This window comes from Culex quinquefasciatus, chromosome 2 (genome assembly GCF_015732765.1).
Source record: "Culex quinquefasciatus strain JHB chromosome 2, VPISU_Cqui_1.0_pri_paternal, whole genome shotgun sequence".
Classification (NCBI taxonomy): Eukaryota; Metazoa; Arthropoda; class Insecta; order Diptera; family Culicidae; genus Culex; species Culex quinquefasciatus.
In genome coordinates this window covers 97122007-97148279 of record NC_051862.1, presented here as the reverse complement: position 1 = coordinate 97148279, position 26273 = coordinate 97122007, and the positions used below count along the sequence as shown (strand labels likewise).

At 36.1% G+C, this 26273-nt stretch overlaps 1 long non-coding RNA gene across 1 annotated transcript; it reads right to left on the bottom strand.

Moving 5' to 3' along the window:
* Positions 1 to 21119: 21119 nt before the first annotated feature.
* On the bottom strand, positions 21120 to 22245 carry LOC119767554. The gene is made up of 3 exons (XR_005277588.1): positions 22098 to 22245; positions 21336 to 21383; positions 21120 to 21210 (listed from the first exon to the last, which is right to left on the bottom strand). It is a non-coding gene; the product is annotated as an uncharacterized LOC119767554 (long non-coding RNA).
* Positions 22246 to 26273: the final 4028 nt, after the last annotated feature.

Here is a 26273-nt window from a genome sequence, read left to right as displayed (position 1 = left end):
TAATAAAATCATATAAAAAAAACTTTTTTTTCAACAAAACGCCTGAACAAACCTTCAAACGCGAGGGTCACGCAAGAATGTATCACGATCTATCCTCCTATGACCTTTGAAAACCCTTCCCTGATGAGTGACAATGCCACTGCGTCACGTGACGTTTCCTCTCGTTGGCCTCCGAATAATTGCACGCGCGGGAAGTAGGTATAACGTAATTTTGAGCCAATTTGTCCGTCGATCGTCTCCGGCCGCACTCCTGTGTTTGCGGGATCATCCAGCCGTGAACTTGTGCGGTCTGGCCGCCGGTCGGCTGCACCCTAGAAAGAGTCAAAAACGTCGTTTGAATCGAATCGAGACGCCAAGGGTGGAAGGTTGACAGCAGCGGGTGGTCGGCGGCGGCGACGACGTTGTTGCAGGCAGAGTGGCGTATATACAAACACACGCATTGTGGCACCACCACCGTCGACAACAATAAAAACTATGAGCCAAAAGAAGAGGATAAAAAAAGAGTTTGCATGATGCAAAAACGCACAATTAAGTGTGCACGAAAAAGTCGCTCAACCGAGGAATATTCGTTATAAATTTTAATATCTACGGGGAGCGCAATAATAATAAATATAATTATGTTGTCACCCTTTATGAGCTGTGAAAGCGTCTCGATTTGTATGTCCTGTCGTGCCTTTTTTGAACGTTGAGAATGCAAAAAAATAAAAAATAAATATGAAAAGTTCACCTCCAACAGCAGCAGTAGCAGCAGCAGTGGCCTGATGGGAAACAAGAGGATGCTCATTTGGAAATAATTGTATTTGCCGATTGACGCCCGGCCTTTCCCCGTGCGGCGATGGCCGTAACTGGGTGCATGCCATGACATGTATGCCACCCAAACAAACCCAACCACGTTGGGTGTCACGCGCGAACCAAGTGAGGCGAAGAATTTGTCGAAAGGGTGTTGAATATCCGCGCGATATTTTAATGAGATTAGCGCTTAATCCTTCACCACACGGACGCCTGTTTGGTGGCAGGCAGCACGGTCCGGTAGCCACATGGCGCCAACAGGAATGGGTTTATATTGGGTTTACAGAATGTACATTGGATGATCGTAATACATCTTCAAAAAACGTTTGAACTCTCTGTACATGCAAGGAATTAAATAATGTGATTGAAATGAAAATTTTATAATTTCCGGAGGTCCACTTGTATTATGAAAAATATTAAATACTATATTACAAGCCGGCCTTTTATTTGTCAACTTATACAGAATTGAAAACAAAATTATACCTCTTCGTTATTCATGAAACTCTATCCTAAAAGAGTGTTGGTCGCTGATTGTGAACCAGGGGTTTAAAGGTTTATCGGTATTAAAGATATCTTCTTCGGTCCATATGAAGTTCTAACTTATTTCGGGACAATCCAATATCCCGGATTGTTAAACGAATGAACTAATCTTGTTATGTTTATGTTACCACGATGATGATACAATTTAAATAAGAATCACAAAGCCATTTCCAAACCAAAAACAGATTAAAACATCGGTTTTAGTGATTTAGCAAAAAACGCATTCTAAACAACAGGTTAATTAGGTGACAATTAGAAAACTCATTTTCATCGAATTCAATTCACAAGTCACAAGGAGTCACAAGGAGAAAATTGCAGCAAGTTTTCTCAGCTTTCAAAAATATTTTCTATTTAAGCAAATTATTTTGCGAAAGTTTTGGAAGAAACATGTTTGCTCACTTTCTACACGGAGAAAAAAGAGTTCCCAAAATCGTGAACAAGCGTTCATGAAAATGGGAACCTCGAACAAAGTGTTCAAATTTCATGGTACGTTTTCCAAAATTTTGGTGTTGCATTTTGTAGAAAATTGGAAAAAAATCGGTATAAATATATATACAGCAATTCCATTTGAAAAGAGCATTAACCGAAAAAAAAGTTTTCCGCTTGGGCTCAATTTTTTTCTGGGGATTCCTTAAACATATTTTCAGACTTAGGCTCTAGGTCCAGACACCGTCAAAACGGCATTTTTAAGTTTCATTCCATCTTTTCAAAGGATGGTTAGATTTTTCGGTCTTCAAACTATTTTTCCTTGAAAGACCAAGTGATAACCTTCCACTTGAGTCCAAGACAACTAAAATTGGGTAAATTGGCGTGGTGTTATGATTTTTTGAAAAATGTGTTGATTTGTAAACGGGTAATTCTCCGCCAACTCACACAGCAGTTACCCCGACCCCTCTTCGATTTGCGTGAAACTTTGTCCTAAGGGGTAACTTTTGTCCCTGATCACGAATCCGAGGTCCGTTTTTAGATATCTCGTGACGGAGGGGCGGTACGACCCCTTCCATTTTAGAACATGCGAAAAAATAGGTATTTTTCAATAATTTGCAGCCTGAAACGGTGATGAGATAGAAATTTGGTGTCAAAGGGACTATTATGTAAAATTAGACGTCCGATTTGATGGCGTACTCAGAATTCCGAAAAAACGTATTTTTCATCGAAAACAACACTAAAATCGTTTTAAACATTCTCCCATTTTCCGTTACTTGACTGTAACAATTTTTGGAACATGTCATTTTATGGGAAATTTAATGTACTTTTCGAATCTACATTGACCCAGAAGGGTCATTTTTTCATTTAGAACAAAATTTTTCATTTTAAAATTTCGTGTTTTTTTCTAACTTTGCAGGATTAGTTTTTAGAGTGTAACAATGTTCTACAAAGTTGTAGAGCAGACAATTAAAAAAAAAAAATTTGATTTATTGACATAAGGGTTTTGCTTATAAACATCACGAGTTATCGCGATTTTACGAAAAAAAGTTTTGAAAAAGTTACTTTTTGCGTTTCTCTTTGTTTCGTCGTCCGTGTCGTCGCGGGTGACCATGAACGGCCATGATCGATGACGACCAACTTTTTCAAAACTTTTTTTTCGTAAAATCGCGATAACTCGTGATGTTTATAAGCAAACCCCTTATGTCAATAAATCAAAATTTTTGTAATTGTCTGCTCTACAACTTTGTAGAACATTGTTACACTTTGTAGAACATTGTTACACACTTTTCCCGATTTCGTGTGAGTTGGTAGAGAATTACCCAAACATTGAGATGTTTCCAAAACCGTCAATTTTTTTTTTGGTTCGCTGTACCTAAATGTTTTCAAAATTGACAACATTGTTATTCAAAATAAGAATAAATGCTAACAATTTTGAAAACATTGCAATGTCTACAAATTTTACAATGACAATGTACCGGATTGACAGGATTTCAATCCTTTTCTGATATTTTCAATATAAATAATTTCAAAATTTTAAAACAAGCATAACTTTAAAAAAGTTTTATAAAGAGACAATTTTACTCATTTTTTTATTTTAGACCAATTTTGTGAGCTATCAGGTCAGTTGAAAATTATAGGCTTATTAGATGCAATTTAAAAACTCATTTTTATAGATTGGAATTCATTGTTAGGCTGTATCTCAGAAACTATTTCTGGAGCAACATTTGAAAGGAGCGGTACTACATTGCTCTTACGGCCTTTCATTACAAGCGTTTAAATGGGACGAAAGGCCGTAAGAGCAATGTCGTACCGCCCCTTTCAAATGTTGCTTCAGAATTGTCCGATTTTCAATGTCACAGAGAGGATTTGTTGGAATTCCAGCTTTTCATACAGTATTTTTATATACTGACCGTGGTAGAGAAGTGTTCAAAGTACTTGTAGAAAAAGTTTTCATAAAATTTCAAAAGTTTTGAAATTTAGGTTACTATATAATCAAACAAATTAATAAATTGTATTATTTTACAATTTTACCTAAAATTTTTATTTATATTGTTGAGAAGCTAATAAACTTAGTTTGCTAAATCATATCAAAAATCAAATTATTCGCTTTACAGCATTGCCTTGGCGTCCTCGATTGCGAGATTCCTACTCGAAACTAGGTGTCCGAAGGCTTGCTTGTTGAGGCAATTCTCTTTTTACACCTAAGCTTCCATCCACCCCGGGATTCAAACTGACGACCTTTGGATTGTGAGTCCAATTGCATACCAGTGACTCCACCGAGACAGGACCCAGGGAGACAACTCCTACACCTGGATTGAGCTAATGTCCTAACCCTCTAGGTTAGACCGGGGCCAACATTTACTTCCCCGTCCGACGGAAGGCGTGGTCAGACAAATCTCGTCTCGAAAAATGCCACCGGGACCGTCTGGGACCAAACCCAAGCCGACTGGGTGAGAGGCAACCGCGCTTACCCCTACACCACGGTTCCCGGCTGACTTTACTAAATATACACGTTTTTTTCACAATAAATGTACAGTCAACCATTGCTAAGTACAACTGATCTAAAAATTAAAATAGAAGTAATGTGTTCTGATTTTAACAAAAAAAAAAACTATGATTGGTAGTCCAAAGGCTCATTAATATGCAAAATTAGCAGAACTTTTCGAAAAAAATACTTTCAAAAGCACACGATTGAGTTTTAGAGGGTGGAAAATTCAAAAAACTGTTCAACAATGGTCAAAATCAAGACCATTAAAAAAAAAACTTATTTGTAAAATACTGATAACTCGTGAAAAATACATACAAACCGCTTACCTCAAAACCTCAAAATTTTTGTTCTTGTCTGCTCTACAACTTTGTAAAACATTGTTACACCCTAAAAAATAACCCTGCAAAGTTATAAAAAACTGGTAATTTTAAAAAAAGTAAAAAAAAATGACTCATCTGGGTTATATCTCGCAAGTCGCGACATGTCCCGCGATTTTTGACAGCTGCGTAACGGGAAATGATAGCAATTTCATAGCAATTTTTTTGATGAAAAATACGTTTTATCGGAATTTGGGTGTTCAATTTTACACAAAAGTCCCTTTGACACCAAATTTCTATATCTTCATAGATTTTAGTTGCAAAGCACTAAAAAACCTTAAAAAACGTGTCTTAGTAAAAATCCAACAAACGGAAGCACCGTCACGAGATATCGGAAAAAGGATTCGTGATCAGCGACAAAAAATACCCCTTAAATCGAAGAGGGGTCGGGGCAACTGCTGTGTGAGTTGGCGGAGAATTACCCAAATAAAATTAACGGATTTTTTTCCGTGTACCGAGTACAGTCATGCCTCGGTTTTGCACCGTTCAGCTGCCTCAGTTAAGCACGGCCCAGTGCTTAACTGAAGCACAGAGCTTATGGGTTTTTGGCTATATGGGAGACATTGGCTTTAATCGTATGAAAAATCATGCAAACATCAAAAAATTATAGTGTTTTGGAATCGGGATGATGTCAGTTATCCATTAAAATTATTATTTCATGAAAATTTTCACAAAAATACGTATTTTTCCTGTATTTTGAAAATGCATTTTTTTCTCTAAAGAAACCAAAAATATATTGTTATTGCAATATGGGTATCAAATGATCAGGTTTTTTCATACATTTCGGATATAATACATTTTTAGAAAATACTCAATTTTCACAAAACTACGTTTTTTTCGAAAAAAAATACTCAAAATTTCAATTTTTACAATATGGGTATCAAACGATCGGGATTTTTTCATACATTTCGAATGTAATCACAACATTTTTAGAAAATACTCCAAATTTTCACAAAACTACGTATTTTCGAATAAAATACTCAAAATTTCCGTTTTTACAATGTGAGTATCGAACGATCGGGATTTTTTCATACATTTATGAAAAAAATAAAACGGAAATTTTGAGAATTTTATTCGAAAATACGTAGTTTTGTGAAAATTTTGAGTATTTCCAAAAGATTTTGTTATTACATTCAAAATGTATGAAAAAATCCCGATCGTTTGATACCAACATTGTAAAAACGGAAATTTTGAGTATTTTTTCGGAAATACGTAGTTTTATGAAAATTTTGAGTATTTTCTAAAAATGTTGTTATTACATTCGAAATGTATGAAAAAATCCCGATCGTTTGATACCCATATTGTAAAAATTGAAATTTTGAGTATTTTATTCGAAATTACTCAAAATTTTCACAAAACTACTAATTTTCGAATAAAATTCTCAAAATTTCCGTTTAATTTTTTCATAAATGTATGAAAAAATCCCGATCGTTCGATACTCACATTGTAAAAACGGAAATTTTGAGTATTTTATTTGAAAATACCTAGTTTTGTGAAAATTTGGAGTATTTTCTAAAAATGTTGTGATTACATTCGAAATGTATGAAAAAATCCCGATCGTTTGATACCCATATTGTAAAAATTGAAATTTGGAGTTTTTTTTTCAAAAAGACGTAGTTTTGTGAAAATTTTGAGTATTTTCTAAAAATGTTGTTATTACATCCAAAATGTATGAAAAACCTGATCATTTGATACCCGTATTGCAATAACAATATATTTTTGGTTTCTTTAGAGAAAAAAAAATGCATTTTCGAAATACAGGGAAAATACGTATTATTGTGCAAATTTTCATGACATAATAATTTTAATGGATAGCTGACATCATCCCGATTTCAAAACACTATAATTTCTTGATGTTTGCATAATTTTTCGTACGATTAAAACCAATGTCTCCCGTATAGCCAAAATCCCATAAGCTCTGTGCCTCGGTTATGCACGCCTCGGTTTTGCATCCCCCATATGCGGTGCTAAACCGAGGCATGACTGTATCAAATAATCATAACCTACAACTTTGCCGATCGATACAGATACAGAATTGTTTACATTTATGTATTGAATTTGCATGACCAGCCCGCAAAATTGTATGGAGACTTGTATGGAGAAACTTATCATGCAAAATGGCTACTTTTGACATAGGGAATGTATGGACAAGGTTTCATCCATATAAAAAAATACATATTATAAAATCGCGAAATAATTTGCGAAAATCTGGAGAACTACGTTATATACATATTTGTTCAACAAATATAACTAAGACCTGTTAAACAAAAAGTTACTTTGTCCAAAGAATCTGTTCGATAATTAATCTCACTTGCGGCTCACTTGCCGGGGTGCCAGAAGTTTTGTTTCTTACGCCAACGAACCGACACACCACATGAGGTGAGGATGTTATGTGCGTTGTTCAACACAGTAGTTATAATCGCATTACCACTGCATCCTCCCGGACGAGTCCTCCAGATAAAAAGGATTTTCTGTTGTTGTTGCAGACTGTCTTTTTATGACACATTATCGGTTTGCAGCGCCAAAATTTTCAGTTCATAAATTCACAGCATGAAAAGCCGAAAATTTTCCCTGCCAGAATCTCCAGCTGAGTTCAATGACTTTAACGTGTGTTGTACATATTTGTTATGATGATATAATGTATGCGGATAGGCATGAGTTGGCACGAGTTGCGACGTTTTTACACACTAGAGCCAAAAGGGCCAAGGTGCGTTTCATGTATCATAATCGATTCCGCCGACCGGTTCCCACCTAATTCGTTGCATTCTGGTCGATTTGCCGCCTCCCAACTGCAACCTTTCGATTTCGGCCGGGCGGAAGCGGAAATAATAAACCAATTGTCACATTGTCACGCAGCCGAAATTTATTTTGGAAAACAAAACGAAAAAAAGATGAATTAACACCTAAACTCCCATCCATAAAAATATCCCGCGGACTACCAAGCAAGCGAAAAAAGGTGGAACTCCAACTTTGAACAGCTATATCTCGGCTCCCTGTGGACGGATTTTCGATATCTAAACAGCAAAAGATGCGGACAGATCTCTAGATAATGTTGCTTTTTTGAAAAGTCAAAAATAGAGGCGTTTACCCTAAGTTATTCCCGAAACCATAGGAGCAACTTTTTTCAGCCCTCTTTTACTACATGTTTTACATGCAGTTATAAATATTCAATGATAATCTATGTCAAATCCATGCCAGAATGATAGATAATGCTCATTTATTATACTCAAGACCATTTTCGGTCCAATGTGGCCACTTTGGAACCGGTCCCAGGTACTCCGGTGAAACCCGGATTACGCTATATTGTGGAGCATTTTCGGGAATATTTTGGTCAAGGCAACATGCATATCACAGTTCATCATTTTCAAAATCAAGCTCATTGGTGATACCCAAGTCCATTTTTGGACCAATCTGGCCACTTTAGGACCGGTTCCCGGTGCTCCGGTGAAACCCGGAATATGGCAAATTACGGGATTTTTCCGAATTATTATTGACAGGGCAGTATGGATGTCAAAGATCATTATTTGCAAAATCAAGCTCATCCATGGACCCCAAAACCACTTTTGGACCAATCTGGCCACTTTGGGACCGGTTCCCGGTACTCCGGTGAAACCCGGAATATGGCAAATTACGGGATTTTTCCGAATTATTATTGACAGGGCAGTATGGATGTCAAAATTCATCATGTTCAAAATTTAGCTCATCCATGATCCTCAAACCCTCTTTTGGACTGATCTGGCCACTTTGGGACCGGTTCCCAGTACTCCGGTGAAACCCGGAATATGGCAAACTACGGGATTATTTCGGAATAATTTTTGACAAGGCAATATGGATGCAAAAGACCATCATTTGCAAAATCAAGCTCATCCATGAACCCCAAAACCACGTTTGGACCAATCTGGCCACTTTAGGACCGGTTCCCGGTGCTCCGGTGAAACCCGGAATATGGCAAACTACGGGATAATTTCGGAATAATTTTTGACAAGGCAATATGGATGTCAAAGATCATCATTTGCAAAATCAAGCTCATCCATGAACCCCAAAACCACTTTTGGACCAATCTGGACACTTTGGGACCGGTTTTCGTACTCCGGTGGAACCCGGAATATGGCAAATTACGGGATTATTTCTGAATAATTTTTGACAAGGCAATATGGATGCAAAAGACCATCATTTGCAAAATCAAGCTCATCCATGAACCCCAAAACCACGTTTGGACCAATCTGGTCACTTTAGGACCGGTTCCCGGTGCTCCGGTGAAACCCGGAATAAGGCAAATTACGGGATTATTTCTGAATAATTCTTGAAATGGCAATATGGATGTCAAAGATTATCATTTGCAAAATTAAGCTCATCCATGAACCCCAAAACCACGTTTGGACCAATCTGGTCACTTTAGGACCGGTTCCCGGTGCTCCGGTGAAACCCGGAATAAGGCAAATTACGGGATTATTTCTGAATAATTCTTGAAATGGCAATATGGATGTCAAAGATTATCATTTGCAAAATTAAGCTCATCCATGAACCCCAAAACCACGTTTGGACCAATCTGGCCACTTTAGGACCGGTTCCCGGTGCTCCGGTGAAACCAGGAATATGGCAAATTACTGGATTATTTCTGAATAATTTTTGACAAGGCAATATCAATGTCAAAGATTATCATTTGCAAAATCAAGCTCATCCATGAAATCCCAAAACCACTTTTGGACCAATCTGGCCACTTTGGGACCGGTTCCCGGTACTCCGGTGAAACCCGGAATAAGGCAAATTACGGGATTATTTCTGAATAATTCTTGAAACGGTAATATCAATGTCAAAGATTATCATTTGCAAAATCAAGCTCATCCATGATCCTCAAAACCACTTTTGGACCAATCTGGCCACTTTGGGATCGGTTCCCGGTACTCCGGTGAAACCCGGAATAAGGCAAATTACGGGATTATTTCTGAATAATTTTTGACAAGGCAATATGGATGTCAAAGATTATCATTTGCAAAATCAAGCTCATCCATGAATCCCAAAACCACTTTTGGACCAATCTGGCCACTTTAGGACCGGTTCCCGGTACTCCTGTGAAACCGGAATATGGCAAATTACGGGATTATTTCTGAATAATTTTTGACAAGGCAATATGGATGTCAAAGATTATCATTTGCAAAATCAAGCTCATCCATGATCCTCAAAACCACTTTTGGACCAATCTGGCCACTTTGGGACCGGTTCCCGGTACTCCGGTGAAACCCGGAATAAGGCAAATTACGGGATTATTTCTGAATAATTTTTGACAAGGCAATATGGATGCAAAAGACCATCATTTGCAAAATCAAGCTCATCCATGAACCCCAAAACCACGTTTGGACCAATCTGGCCACTTTAGGACCGGTTCCCGGTGCTCCGGTGAAACCCGGAATATGGCAAATTACGGGATCTTCCGAATTATTATTGATAGGGCAATATGGATGTCAAAGTTCATCATGTTCAAAATTTAGCTCATCCATGATCCTCAAACCCTCTTTTGGACTGATCAGGCCACTTTGGGACCGGTTCCCAGTACTCCGGTGAAACCCGGAATATGGCAAACTACGGGATTATTTCTGAATAATATTTGACAAGGCAATATGGATGTTAAAGATCATTTGCAAAATCAAGCTCATCCATGAACCCCAAAACCACGTTTGGACCAATCTGACCGGTTCCCGGTGCTCCGTTGAAACCCGGAATGTGGCAAATTACGGGATTGTTGGAGGACAATTTTTGACAGGGCAATATGGATGTCAAAGATCATCATTTGCAAAATCGAGCTTATCCATGATCCCCAAGACCGCTTTTGGACTGATCAGGCCACTTTGGGACCGATTCCCGGTACGCCGGTGAAACCCGGAATATGGCAAATTACGGGATTTTTCCGAATTATTATTGACAGGGCAATATGGATGTCAAAGTTCATCATGTTCAAAATTTAGCTCATCCATGATACCCAAACCCTCTTTTGGACCGATCTGGCCACTTTGGGACCGGTTCCCTGTACTGTGGTGAAACCTTGATTACGCTCTATTGTTGAGCATTATTGGGAATATTTTGGTCGAGGCAACATGCATATCAAAATTTTCAAAATCAAGCTCATTCGTGATTCTCAAGACCATTTATCTACCAATCTGGCCACTTTGGAACCGATCCCGAATCTCCACTGAAACCCGGAATAAGGCAAATTACGGGATTATTGCAGGTCAATTTTTGACAGGGCAATATGGATGTCATAGTTCATCATAATCAAAATTAAGCTCATCCATGATCCCCAAACCGGTTTGGTTCCCGACATTCCGGTGAAACCGGAACATGGCAAATTAGTGGATTATTTTTGAATAATTTTTGACAGGACAATATGGATGTCAAAATGTATAGTTTTCAAGATCAATCTCAACCACGAATGCAATTTCTTTTTTTTTCGATATGGCTATTTTGGCAGATGACTGCGGCAATATCAAGACTTTTTTCAAATAACGGGGCTCTTTCAGCAAAAAAAAAATTACTAGCCAATGTGGATGTCAAAATGAAATATGATGAACTTGTAAACTCAAATTGGCTGATCAAAAATTGCTCTAAAAAATTGCACAAATCCCGTAATTTGCCATAATCCGGTTTTCAATGGAGTACCGGAAACCGGTCCTGAAGTGGCCAGTTTGTTTTAAAAGTGGTTTTGCAGATCACGGATGAGCTAAATTTTGAATATGATGAACTCTGAAATCCATATTGCCCTGTGTAAAATTATTCAGAAATAATCCCGTAAATTGCCTTATTCCGGGTTCCAGAGTACCGGAGTATATGTCCAAAAGTGGTTTTGAGGATCATGGATGAGCTTGATTTTGCAAATGATAATCTTTGACATTGATATTGCCTTGTCAAAAATTATTCAGAAATAATCCCGTAATTTGCCATATTCCGGGTTTCACCGGAGCACCGGGAACCGGTCCCAAAGTGGCCAGATTGGTCCAAAAGTGGTTTTGGGGTCCATGAATGAGCTTGATTTTGCAAATGATAATCTTTGACATTGATATTGCCTTGTCAAAAATTATTCAGAAATAATCCCGTAATTTGCCTTATTCCGGGTTTCACCGGAGTACCGGGAACCGATCCCAAAGTGGCCAGATTGGTCCAAAAGTGGTTTTGAGGATCATGGATGAGCTTGATTTTGCAAATGATAATCTTTGACATTGATATTGCCTTGTCAAAAATTATTCAGAAATAATCCCGTAATTTGCCATATTCCGGGTTTCACCGGAGTACCGGGAACCGGTCCCAAAGTGGCCAGATTGGTCCAAAAGTGGTTTTGGGGTCCATGGATGAGCTTGATTTTGCAAATAATGATCTTTGACATCCATACTGCCCTGTCAATAATAATTCGGAAAAATCCCGTAATTTGCCATATTCCGGGTTTCACCGGAGCACCGGGAACCGGTCCTAAAGTGGCCAGATTGGTCCAAAAATGGACTTGGGTATCACCAATGAGCTTGATTTTGAAAATGATGAACTGTGATATGCATGTTGCCTTGACCAAACTATTAATATAACGTAATCCGGGTTTCACCGGAGTACCTGGGACCGGTTCCAAAGTGGCCACATTGGACCGAAAATGGTCTTGAGTATAATAAATGAGCATTATCTATCATTCTGGCATGGATTTGACATAGATTATCATTGAATATTTATAACTGCATGTAAAACATGTAGTAAAAAGAGGGCTGAAAAAGTTGCTCCTATGGTTTCGGGAATAACTTAGGGTAAACGCCTCTATTTTTGACTTTTCAAAAGCAACATTATCTAGAGATCTGTCCGCATCTTTTGCTGTTTAGATATCGAAAATCCGTCCACAGGGAGCCGAGATATAGCTGTTCAAAGTTGGAGTTCCACCTTTTCCTCGAGCATGGGAGTTTAGGTGTTAAAGGGCACTCAAAAAATTTGTCGCTTTTTCTGTTTTGTGACAACTGTTTGAGCTTCGGCGGGGCTTCCCAGCAGGGCCATTAAACTGCATTAAACGGATCGGTGGACGACACCCAGCAGTGTTTTGGACAACATGGTTTTATGACACCATACGACCTTCGGTGGGCTGATCGGTGGAGTCAACGGATGGGTTCCTTTTGTTACGCACCCTTCCTCCTCCTTCTAAAAGATATAATCATTAAATAATAACATATTTTAATTTATTGCATTTTATAAAAGATTCATATTCAACGCTAGGAGTTCTCAATTTATTTCGATCATTTTTGAGGATTCGGAAAAGATTCATATAAATTAAATTCATTAACTTGGTTCATAATTCTGTAAATCTGCAAAGTGCCCAACATTTCAATTTGGTGACATTTGGTCAAAAACTGGCTGAGACGTTCAACAAATCGGCTCATATTTGGGGCAAAGACTCGCCAACCAGGTCCCGTATGTATTGCAACGACTGTCTTTCAAAAAGTTCAATTGAAAAACATAAATAAATAAAAATAAATAAAATTAGGTTAGCGATCAAATTCCCATTCTTGGGAGGACGATTTCTTCGGTATTTAAAAGCCGAAAAAATGTAGTCTGTTGTACGAAATGTAATGAATTTATTTATTTCTAAAAAGTCCCCGAAATGCACTCTCGAATGTTTCCCACCAACGGATGACTGACAGACATCCTTTCCTGCTTCGCGCCACAGGAAGAGGTGACTGGCGTCATTGTCGTCGTCGTCATTGTCATGAAGAATATCACATTTTTATGACGCCTATCAAACCATATGTTGATATCATTTCGGTTTCGGTTTCGATTTTGAGCAACTTGCTTCACTGCGTTTTGTGCTTCGATTGCTTTTGTTCTCTGGTGAGAAAAGTGGAAAAAGTATGTAAGCTTGTATGTGTGCTTGTACGTGTGCACACGACGTCCTTTGAAATGCGTTTCTGCTGTTGTGCGTTTGACGGTGACTGCAGCCCAACCAGCCAGCAGTGCTGGCAGGTCACGCGTCATAAAGCATTGGACAAATTATGCTTCTTTTCTTCCTCTGCGTGTGTGTTTAATGATGGTCTGTCCCGTTCCTCCTGTAGACATGTGATTCGTCCCTCCCTCGCAATCTACCAGCACCGCTGTGACTAATGTAGTAAATTGTAACAAAAACTATTAATGAAATTAGACAAGGGTATTTGCGACGAGCGTCGAACGACATCCATAAAACGCACCCTGATTAGCTACAAGTGGAAATGGTGGTGAAATGCTGGGTTGAAAATAAATAAAAAAAATCAAGTTGATTTCAAACAGATGAATTTGTTTTATTACATTTAAAATATAGTTAATTTTGATCATTTTTTTAATATATTAATTGGGTAACTCTCCGCCAAACCACGCGAAATCCGAAAAAAATGCCACGACTCATCTTCGATTTGCGTGAAACTGTGGCCGAAGGGTTATATTTAACCCTGATCACTCATTTGGGCAGTACGACCCCTTTCATTTTAAAACATTTGAAAAAAATACTTACCTGAAATTATGATGGTTTAGAAATTTGGTGTTTATTTTTTTATTGAAAATTGGACGCCTGACTCGATGGCATACTCAGGATTCCAAAAAAAACTTATTTTTCATCGGAAAATTACAAAATAAGTTTCGGAAACTTAGTCATTTTTCGTTGCTTAATTGTACACATTTTAACAAATATCATTATATGGGAATTAGAGCGTTCAATTTCTCGGAAGTATACATTTCTTAAATTTTAGACACTTTTTTTGCCTTTCTTACAAAAGAAAGGTTTAAGGTTTGCTTTTGGAAAAACACTTTCCTCAGAAATCTTAAAATATACGTGCGCGGCGAGGAGTCGTCCCAGAAAAAAAATCCTATTACTGAATTGAAGGTTTAAATGCGCTCTTTCGATTGAATTTTGGCCCGAAACCCGGAACTCAAAGTCTGATTTTTGAGAGCTCTTTTTCTGAAATACTTGAGCGATGTCTGCATCCACTCTTGAAAATTTGTGTCTTCCATCATTGAAAAACTGCTTGTAAAACCCACAATTTTTATGTTTCAGATTTGTAGCCATGGGGTCGGAGACGAACATTTTATTTTTCGATTCACAATTTTCGACCAATAAATGTGGTCAAAGCCATTTTTAGAGGTATTTTTTGGACTATTTTACAGATAACATTTTCAAATTAAAAGAATTCAGTTTCAAACAAAAAGCGGCAAAACCTGCTTGGGCCCAAAATTTGAAGCTTTTCCAAAATGTATTTCCAGAGATACAGTGTGTTTCGTCTTATTTTTACCCTATTTTTTCCTATTAAACTTTTGGTTATATACAGAATCATATACTGAACATCAAATTCGAAGTCCCGGCACGTTATCGCTCGAAAGATCGACAAGTCGTCAAGACGTCATGGCCTATCTACAATCACTTAGCTTAGAACATCTAAGTAAAGTAGTTACTTAGGAAAGTCTGCAACTTACGTTCATCATCCACAATCAACTTAGAAAACTTGTTGGGCTGATATACGTTGCTATGCAGTTGTTTGTTTACCTTTGATATGGAAACGTCAACTTACCGTAGATTTTGAAATTTTCCAAACCAAACGTCAGTTTCTAATTTGATTACTTTTCCATTGTAGAAACTCAGATTCATTTCCATTGATTCAAATTCCTAAGCTAAGTGAAATTTTCTAAGCTAAGTGATTGTAGATAGGCCATCAAGTCGTCAAGTCGAAGCATAAACGCCAGCACATTTACGCTTGCGCATTTTACGCTGCGCGTGAAAGTGTTCTTTTTGGCTTCTAGATCTAGATCTAGATCGACAAAGTACAATAGCGATACAAATTTTTTAAGTTAATCATAGACTTACATTAAAGACTGAGCACCTTTTATATGTTTCTAATAATGTCAATCCAATATGTTTTTCTTAATTAAATTTTAATACCTTGCTATGGGTCGCACCTGTACCTCTGAAATTAAAAAAAAATGGTTTTCGAGGTTTAGCCTAAAAATATTCGAAGCTTTAGGTCAAATTCTCACTGGGTGGTATCATTTTGTTTCTGAAAAATTAATTGCACCAATATATTTGTCGGAGTTTCATCATTTTGTAAGAAAGGCTCTTTTTCACCTCTGGTGATATTAAATCGGGGTTTATTTACAAAAAATTAAGGAATTCAATTTTATTTCATTCAATTCCATTGAAATTAGTCAGACCATCTAAAAATTTCATATCAAGGTTTATTCCAGATGATATTATTTTCTGAACCATCCACAACTCATTAAAAAAATCATTAAAAAAATACTTTTTAATATATCAAGGGTACCCAACAAAAGAAGATTCTGATGTAAATTTCATGCATATCTATTTATTGATGGGCTGAAACCAGTAAGATTTGTCCTGGAAAAAAAATTGCTGGGATGAAATTTTTTACTGCTTTTATGTTTTCTTTTTGTTTCAGTTAAATTTTCAATGTTATGTTTTATCATATTCTCTCAAACTGGTCACAGAGACAAATTTGAAATTAATTTTATGGTTTTGGAAAATGGATTTATTTTACACACTGTCCAAATACTGTGATTAAAAAATAATACCTACTTCTTGACAAAAAAAAAATGATCATCATTTTTTATATTTTGTACGAGTTGAAAGACAGCTTAGCAATAAAAGTTAAGCATATTATGTATTCTCTTGAAGTTGTATGCTTTTTTACAAACAGTCAAGGCATTAATTGATCCTCACGCTTTTTTAAACCATTTAAGTTGCTATTCTATTCAATTTTATTGCAAAATATTAATAATATCAATCAAAACCAGGATTAGAAGTTTCGATAAATTTCAAATTTCCCGTTTCCCGGGAATATTGTAACCCCGGGAAATTGGACGCTCATGAGAATATTATTGTACTTTTTCGAATTCAGAGGTCATTTTGTCATTCAGAACATTAGGGGTTTGCATGTTATTATCACGAGTTAAAGCGATTTTGCGAACAAAATTTCGTTTAGTAGGAAAAAAGTATCTGTACAATGAAAGAAAATGGGATTTCGGCTCTGATTTTAGAACCCAATTGTACATGTACATGTACAAGTTGCTTCGACCTCTCTCCGATTTGTGTGAAACTTCGTCTTAATGGGTTGTTTTGGTTCCTGATCACAAATACGAGGTAAATTTTTCGATATCTGGTGATGGAGGGGCGGTACGATCCCTTTCATTTTTGAACTTTCGACAAAAAGAGCTATAGGAGCTACGGCAACAAATTTTGAAACCACTGCCATTTTTCGTAACTGTATTTTTTTTGAGACGTGTGATTTTATGGGAAATTAAATGTAGGTACTTATTATAATCGTATAACAATGTTCTACAAAGTTGTAGAACAGAAAATTAAAAAAAATGATGTGCTTGCCACGAATTATCGCATTTTCTAAAGTCGGCAATTTCAAATTTGATCCAAAACATTGATGGAAACAGGAAAACCTGTGCATTATTTTGCATTTTATTAACACGATGGTGAGGTCAAAATTTTAGTTAAAATATCCGTTTATTGTTAAAAATGAGCAACACTATTTCGTTTGCGAAACACACTGTAAAAAAATAATCAAATAACTGCACTGAACTGCATTAATCGATTTTACGTCCATTTTTTTTTTTAAATGAGTCCATGATCAAGAATCCACGATTTGTACTTCCATAGATATAGTAGTTTAATGATAAAGTTTTTTGGCAGGCACCAACTTTGCAGGTGAATTTAAAAAAAGGTTTGATGCATAGGAGCAACTCTCTACGAAATCGGCCGATTTCGACCATTTTTATTTTTTGTATTTTTTTATTTGACTCAAACTTTGTGGGGGTCTTCTCTATGACCAAATAAGCTATTTTGCGTCATTGGTTCACCCATACAAGTCTCCATACAATTTTGGCTGCTGTCCATATAAAAATGGTATGTAAATATTCAAACAGCTGTAGCTTTTGAGTGAATTTTCTGATCAATTTGGTGTCTTCGGCAAAGTTGTAGGTATTGTTGAGGACTTTTGAGAAAAAAATAGGTACACGGAAAAAAAATTTGGAGATTTTTTTATCAACTTTTTTTTCACTAAAACTCAGTTTTCCAAAATACGTATTTTTTGATTTTCGAGATTTTTTGATATGTTTTAAGGGACAAAAATCCGCAACTTTTGAGCCATAGAGAAACATGGTCAAAAATCTGCCGCCGAGTTATGAATTTTTGAAAAAAAAGAGATTTTTGGAAAAATCGAAGTTTTATGCAAAAACAAGTTTGACATTACTTTTTAATGCAAAATTGAATTTGCAATCGAAAAGTACTGTACAGATTTTTTGATAAAAGGCTCCGTTTTCAAGATATAGCCACCGAAAGTTTGATTTTAGCGAAATATTTGCAGTTTTTCAATTTTTAAAAATAGTGACCATGAGTGACCATTTCTAAAAGTATTTTTTTTTGTAAAGTTCAGAAAATTTGCTATAAAATTGTCTAAGAGACATTGAAGATTGGACCTCTGGTTGCTGAAATACAGCGGCTTAAAGAAAAAGAAACACGAAAATTGAAGTTTTCTAAGTCTCACCAAATCAGCCCACCATTTTCTAATGACGATATCTCAGCAATTAATGGTCCGATTTTCAATGTTAATATTTGAAACATTCGTGAAATTTTCCGATCTTTTCCAAAAAAATATTTTGAAATTTTTTAAATCAAGACTAACATTTTAGAAGGGCCAATTATTGAATATTACGCCCATTTAAAATGCTAGTCTTTATTTAAAATTTATTTTTTGATTTTCGAGATTTTTTGATATGTTTTAAGGGACAAAAATCCGCAACTTTTGAGCCATAGAGAAACATGGTCAAAAATCTGCCGCCGAGTTATGAATTTTTGAAAAAAAAAGAGATTTTTGGAAAAATCGAAGTTTTATGCAAAAACAAGTTTGACATTACTTTTTAATGCAAAATTGAATTTGCAATCGAAAAGTACTGTACAGATTTTTGATAAAGGCTCCGTTTTCAAGATATAGCCACCGAAAGTTTGATTTTAGCGAAATATTTGCAGTTTTTCAATTTTTAAAATAGTGACCATGAGTGACCATTTCTAAAGTATTTTTTTGTAAAGTTCAGAAATTTGCTATAAAATTGTCTAAGAGACATTGAAGATTGACCTCTGGTTGCTGAAATACAGCGGCTTAAAGAAAAGAAACACGAAATTGAAGTTTTCTGTCTCACCAAATCAGCCCACCATTTTCTAATGACGATATCTCAGCAATTAATGGTCCGATTTTCAATGTTAATATTTGAAACATTCGTGAAATTTTCCGATCTTTTCCAAAAAAATATTTTGAAATTTTTTAAATCAAGACTAACATTTTAGAAGGGCCAATTATTGAATATTACGCCCATTTAAAATGCTAGTCTTTATTTAAAATTTTTCAAAATATTTTTTTCGAAAAGATCGGAAAATTTCACGAATGTTTCATATATTAACATTGAAAATCGGACCATTAATTGCTGAGATAACGTCATTAGAAAATGGTGGGCTGATTTGGTGAGACTTAGAAAACTTCAATTTTCGTGTTTCTTTTTCTTTAAGCCGCTGTATTTCAGCAACCAGAGGTCCAATCTTCAATGTCTCTTAGACAATTTTATAGCAAATTTTCTGAACTTTACAAAAAAAAAAAACTTTTAGAAATGGTCACTCATGGTCACTATTTTTAAAAATTGAAAAACTGCAAATATTTCGCAAAAATCAAACTTTCGGTGGCTATATCTTGAAAACGGAGCCCTTTATCAAAAAATCTGTACAGTACTTTTCGATTGCAAATTCAATTTTCCATTAAAAAGTAATGTCAAACTTGTTTTTGCATAAAACTTCGATTTTTTCCAAAAATCACTATTTTTTCAAAAATTCATAACTCGGCGGCAGATTTTTTGACCATGTTTCTCTATGGCTCAAAAGTTGCGGATTGTTGTCCCTTAAAACATATTAAAAAATCTCGAAAATCAAAAAATATATATTTTGGGAAATTGAGTTTTAGTGAAAAAAAGTTGATAAAAAAATCTCCAAATTTTTTTTCCGTGTACCTATTTTTTTCTCAAAAGTCCTCAACAATACCTACAACTTTGCCGAAGACACCAAATTGATCAGAAAATTCACTCAAAAGTTACAGCTGTTTGAATATTTACAAATCATTTTTGTATGGACAGCTGCCAAAATTGTATGGAGACTTGTATGGGTGAACCAATGTCACAAAATAGCATATTTGGTCATAGGGAAGGCCCCCACAAAGTTTGAGCCAAATCAAAAAATACAAATAAAATCCATTTCCGGTTTTGGTAGAGAATTGCTCATAGACCAATTGAAGCTGGACACGAGCAGCCCAAAATCAATCCCATGGCCCTAACGCACAACTACAAAAAATTTTCTAATGTCCTATAAACGTTAATTTACGACGAGCTAAAAATCGATTACCGATTACCGATAGCCACCTTTATACGAGGTGACATTCAATACTTAAAATATTATTAGAAGTGATCTCGAAAAAAAGCGGAGAAGCAAATCCACCATCAAAGATCATCGCGTGAAGGTGCGCTCAGATCTGGAAGCCAAACAATTAAAATTCCTTTTTTTATGAAAACACCCCAAACAAACTGCCCGGATAATAATAAACCTTTCTTTTACGAGTGTTTCGCCATAAATCCAATCGTCAAAAAAACGCGATGACCAACGAGGCTTCCCCGAGCCGCGCGTTCTGAAAGAGCGTATAAATCTATCCAATAAATCTTGAAACTTGTTCATCCGATGGACTCTGACCGGCACGGCATGACCGGGGAGTTCCCTCAGAATTGTCGATTTCGGTTTCGGCCGTTTTGGTTATCGGTGAGCTCCAATCGCCAATCCTAGGCGTCTCTCGCTGGGGTGGTGAGTTGTTTACATATTGGTGCTCTGTTCCCATTATTGAGTGATTTTTTATTCTATCCGTTCTCCCACCAGTTAGTCAAAACGCTTTAAATTTATTAACAGCCCATTTGAATATTTTATGCCGGCTGATGCAACTCTAAATACAGCAATAAACCGCGAGTAGAAGAGAGGCGGAATGTGATATTTAATCTGCTCGTCGGAGGCGTTTTGCTTTATTCGCTAATACTCTTATTGATTGACTGTGATAATTGATTACAGTCACACACCGTTTTCGCGGTTTGGTAGATAATTCCGTGGTAAGGTAAACAAAGAATCTGGAGGACGTTATATTGCGGCTTTACGATTAGTTGCAACTGAAATGAGCTTCATTTGAGGTTAGGTTGAGGTGTTCAAAAATATAACTAATTATTGCCATTCAGTCATCACAGTAATGAAACAGAAAGAGGGCTGCCAACCTCGTAGCGCAGGGGTAAAGAGTTAGACTAGCATCCAAAACGTGTTAGTTCGAATTTCGAACTTAAAATAATGTTTGTGGTGTTCAAGGGTATCATGCTAAAAAAAACGTATTATTAAAATAAAACTGAGCATCTACATACTTGCATATGGAGCCAAGTCCAATTCAAAACATGGTTCCGAAATTTGTTCGCATCAGTATCACCACCTAGCGTGGATGCCTGAAGTTACTACACTGTTAACTTTGAATATTAGATAAGATAATGTTGTATAACACACGCTACAGGTCACGCGCACTAATCTGATTTTGAACAAGTGGCATAATTTTTGAATTGACCGTTACTACTGGTTTTTTTTTTCAACCTACCCTAGCGTAAACGAGTTGCATACATTGTGTAAATATGTAAACAGTCTCCTTAAATAGGGTTGGCGGTAATTGATATGAAAAATTACGTATGTTTATATATTAAAATTTCTAAAATTCTTTGGGAGGGATAATGCGTGTTACAAGTTTTTCTTATCTTTCCGTAAAATAAATGTTTCGGTGTTTCTCAACAGATGGCCGGTTGGCCTGGCTTCAGCCCCAGTCAGACCTGGTGGCTTTTTTCGAGTCAAGATTTGTCTTATCCGTCAGGGAAGTGAACATTGGCTAAGACCTAATCTAGATCGTTAGCTTAGTCCAGGTGTAGGAGTCGTCCATGGGTCCTTCCTCGGTGGAGTCGCTGGTAGGCAGTTGGACTCACAATCCAAAGGTCATCAATTCGAATCCTATCGAGTGGAATGCATCAACCACCATACGGTAGATTAAGTAACGTTTTACCATTCGTTAACATGTTGAAGTAGTTATTGACAAGTTATTGATATACTGATTAAACATATTGACAAAAAATCTGATGACCTAAATTTGTACACCTTTGTTTGACAGTTAACAGGCGAAAAAACAATCACTTAGGGGACTGGAAACTTTGCCGTTTTCAAGCAAACTTTTAAAATAATATCCGGCAATTTTGGGAAAGACCGGCTGCGTGGCTTAATGGTTACGGCTTCTGCCTCACAAGCAGAAGGTTCAGGGTTCAAATCCCGCTCGGTACCTTTGAAATTTGGAATCAGGAATTGGAACTTTGATTACGGTAGTTGTACTGTATACTGTTTACAAACATTATACGAGGCTTTTTTGACGTTATACCACTGTGGCGTACACGGTCAGCAGCGAACGGGCAAAACATGCAACAAATGGGAAATCAAAGTGAGACCAGGAAAAAAATCGCTTTTGTTCGAGCTTGCCTCTATATGATACTTGGCAGGACTAAGGCAAGGTATGTAGATTAGATAAGGTAAGGCGGAAATTCCCAGCTGTCAAAATAGTTAGCACGAAACCCGGTTTTACATGGAAATTTTCAGAAAGTGACAATTTGACCATTTTCCGGGCAATTTTTTTTGTTGGGTTGTTAAGCATGCCAAACTAAACCGAAAAACGCGTTTAGATGATTTTTCTTTGGAAAAATATTTGTGTGTTCTAAACGCTTAACAACCCCACAGAGAAAAATCCGGTGATATTTGCTCGGAAAAAAAAAAATTTACTGAAAATTTCGATATAAAATCCGGGTTTCGTACTTACTATTTTGACAGCTTGAAAACCCGCCTTACCTTACTAATCTACATACCTTGGACCAAGGTCGTTTTGGATGACACTATGACAGAGTGTCGTCTTCTGACATCCGTTGTTACGATCTCTGTCAAAGTTGTCAGAGGATGAGCATTAGGGTGGTCCAAATCAGGGCTTTCTCAGGGCTACCCCCTGAAATCAAAGATTGACCCATTACTAGGCTCAATTCCAAATTTGAGCATATTCTGGCCACGGGAACCCCTCCCTCTAATCGCTTGAAGTATGTATGTGAAAAATCATCAAAATTTATGGTGAAAAGCAACTGTTTCAGTTTTCTACCTGTGGAGGGCGTAGTAGTCGTTCAATCTTTATTAATTCTCAGATGTAGGACCTTCATTAAATTTAGAACAATTTTCTCGAAGACACCATATTTTTAGAATTTTTGGCTGAAAAGTTATTTGCTTCCGAAAATTACAATTTTTGCGCAGACATCTCTAAGAGGCTACCTAAAAACAATAATTGTTAAATACACGTGCGTGCTCGCTTGCCTGACAGTGCGCCTGTTTTGTTGCTCCTTTGAGCAGGCCCCGCAAAACGCCCGGATTTGGACCACCCTATTGCGGACGTTCTCATATGGGTGTACCTTAGTGTAAATACAAAAAAATATGGGTGGGATAATGTAATTTGTATAAGTTTGGCCAATAATGCTGCTGTAACTCAAACAAAGGGTCGATTGTGTCAATTAAGTACGGGCTCACGATTGAAAGGTTACACCTGTAAGATTTCCTCACACACAAAATTGTCGATTATCATTCACGCACGCCAAGCGCGATGAAAATGCCACACCATCCATCCATCCATCCATCCATCCACTGATCCATTTGTTCGTTCGTTTGATTCGTTTGGCGATGACATGCGGAAATCGTGGTTGCGTGAAAACTATGTAACCCATCGGTGACAAGGCCCTGAAAAACTCACGGCATCGCATGGCAAAGAGTGAACAAAACAGCCATATCACATTTACATGACAAAAAATTATATTGTTCAGGATATTTTTAATTGGTTCTGTCATAAACTTTGACATAAACTTCATATTTCGTCTGGCTGTGGCATGCTCGGCTGATTGCTTTTTTCCCGCTTCCATTTCTATTTTGAAACTTTTATTGTTGCTTTTGCTGTTATTATTGTTGTTGTTGTTGCATGTCGTGGTGGATGTTCTGCGCGCGCTCTTTTCGGACGCTGAAATGATTGTTACAAACAAAAATATACACACACACAAAAAAGGTCGCTCCCGCAAGTGGAAATGTGAAAAAAACAGGGCACACGAATAATGGAACACGGTTCGCTCTTTTTGTATCATTCGTTTGAGATTTTTCTCAACATTTTGTGCGTTGTGTCCCCTCCAGCTGATGTGCGTCAGTCGTCAGATAAATGTGAAACATGTACATTTACAATCTACCAGAACCAGACTTTGGAGTTTCGGTGCTCCTTATCAGTGGAAATTGTGATTCTTTTCTGTCTGTCTGACTGTCAACGTAGCGGCGTTTTGGCGCAATGTCATGTCGTTTTTGGAGCCCACAAATGATCTACTAGTTAAACAATTTGCAAAATGCACTTTTTCTGTTGTCCTACTGTTCCATCCAAATTCAATTAAAAATATTCAAATCTAGAGTTGTTGAAAAGATCCTATATTTTTGGGGTGGGCAGACCTGATTTTTTTCTTCGGTACATGCTCTTTGTGTACGCGTTTTCTCATACAATAGAGTTATCTACGTGCGCATGTATTGCGTATACGTACACGAAAAAGATTGAGGTTAAATTTTGTACCCGCCAGCAAAACAAATGGTGTGCTAGTGTGCGTGAGCTCGGTCTTAGATAACTCTATAGAGTTATCTAAGTCCGCTCTCACGCACACTAGCACGCCATTTGTTTTGCTGGCCGGTACAAAATTTAACCTCAATCTTTTTCGTGTACGTACACGCAATACATGCGCACGTAGATAACTCTATAGGTCTATTCCCGTACTGCAGAATTCTGCAATTCTGCACAAAAACGGCAGTAGAGCGTTCCCGTACTTTTCTGCAACAAAAGTAACTTTTCTCTCAGGCAGAACTTCTGCAGTGAGAGAGGTAGAAGTTGCAGCGAAACCGTTCCTGTACTTTTCTGCAAGCTCTCTTTTCTCTTTCTTGTTGAAAAGTTACTGCAATTTGGTGTGATGGATGTTGAGTACACGCTTACATAAAATTTGCAAGTTGGGTGAAATCAAGCATTTTATTATTAGTTGTAATAATAAATGATTTTGGGGTAGTTTTTTTATGTCTGGTTTTATTAAAAACGATTTTTTTTGTGTTTACGATTTCAGGCTTAGTTCATTCATGTAAATGATAAAGCGATTTTTTTTAGTGTTTTTTTTATCTGATAAAAACGGCTAGTACTTCAACAAAACAAAATACACTATAAAAACAAATTGTTTTAAAATCTTTTAAAATACACATTTCTTTTGAGTTTAATAATTTCAAATAAATATTTGTTCAGGAATAAATTTTGATCTTAAATTGATTTTGAATTAAGTATATATTTAGTAGTGTTAAAATAATAGGTAAATTTAATTGGCAAATAATAATTTGTACCTTTAACGGTGCTAACAATTTGTAATCTTATATGAACCAAAAAAAATGATGTAATTTTGTCAAAACTAAAATTCTAAAACTCTGAAATTATTGATTTCTTGAATTCTTAAATTCTTAAATTCCGAAATTCTCAAATTATTAAATTCTTAAGTTCCTAAATTCTCAAATTCTTCGCAATCTTGAATCATAAAAAAACACACATTTTTTGGAGTCATATTTTAGGTTAGAAACGTAAACTTAGAGGATCTAGAGATTGGAAATTTGGACTGTATCTATTTTATTTATGTTTGAGTTTTAAAATTTTTGGTTACCAGAATTTTTTAGTTTTACTTATTTTTGAAATTATAATTTCTTTAATTTTCATTCTTATTGTTTTTAACTGTTGCTTTTGAATTTTTGGTGTTCTGAACTCATAAATATTCAAACTTTTTTTTATTTCGATTTTTTTTCAACCCCTTATTTTTTATTTTGAATTTTCAAAATTAAGATTCTTTTGAAATTTTAAACATTTTGAAATATTTAGTTTACAATTATTTGAATTTTTAAGCTTTGAATTTGTGATTTATTACTCTTTTTATATTTGTCTGATATAATTATATGCATTTTTAATTTTCTCAAATATCTGATTTATGTTTTTTGAAAGTTTCTCAATTTGAAAATATTAATTTTTTCATATTTTTTATTATGGATTTCTTAATTTCCAGATTTCTTAATTTAAGTTTTTGAAAAAATTTAAGTTTTTGATTCATTTTTATCAAATTTGTTAATTTTGCTGCGTCACCGTTGTTCTTTCATGTGACATCCAGTCATAATTTATTTATGTTATTATGAATAATCTTTCAAACATTCTGCAATTAAAAGATATGTAATCCTATGTTAGTCTTTTTTACTCTAATTTGTAAAATTGTTTACCTAATGTTCAAAACTTGAGTTGTTTCTAATATTAATTTCTACCTAACCATAATTAATTTCTAGTTACTTAATAAATAATACATCCTTGATTTTTCAAATAAAACGTTGTACTGCATAAAAATTATATCCTCGTTATAGAGGTAAACTTCTTTCAATT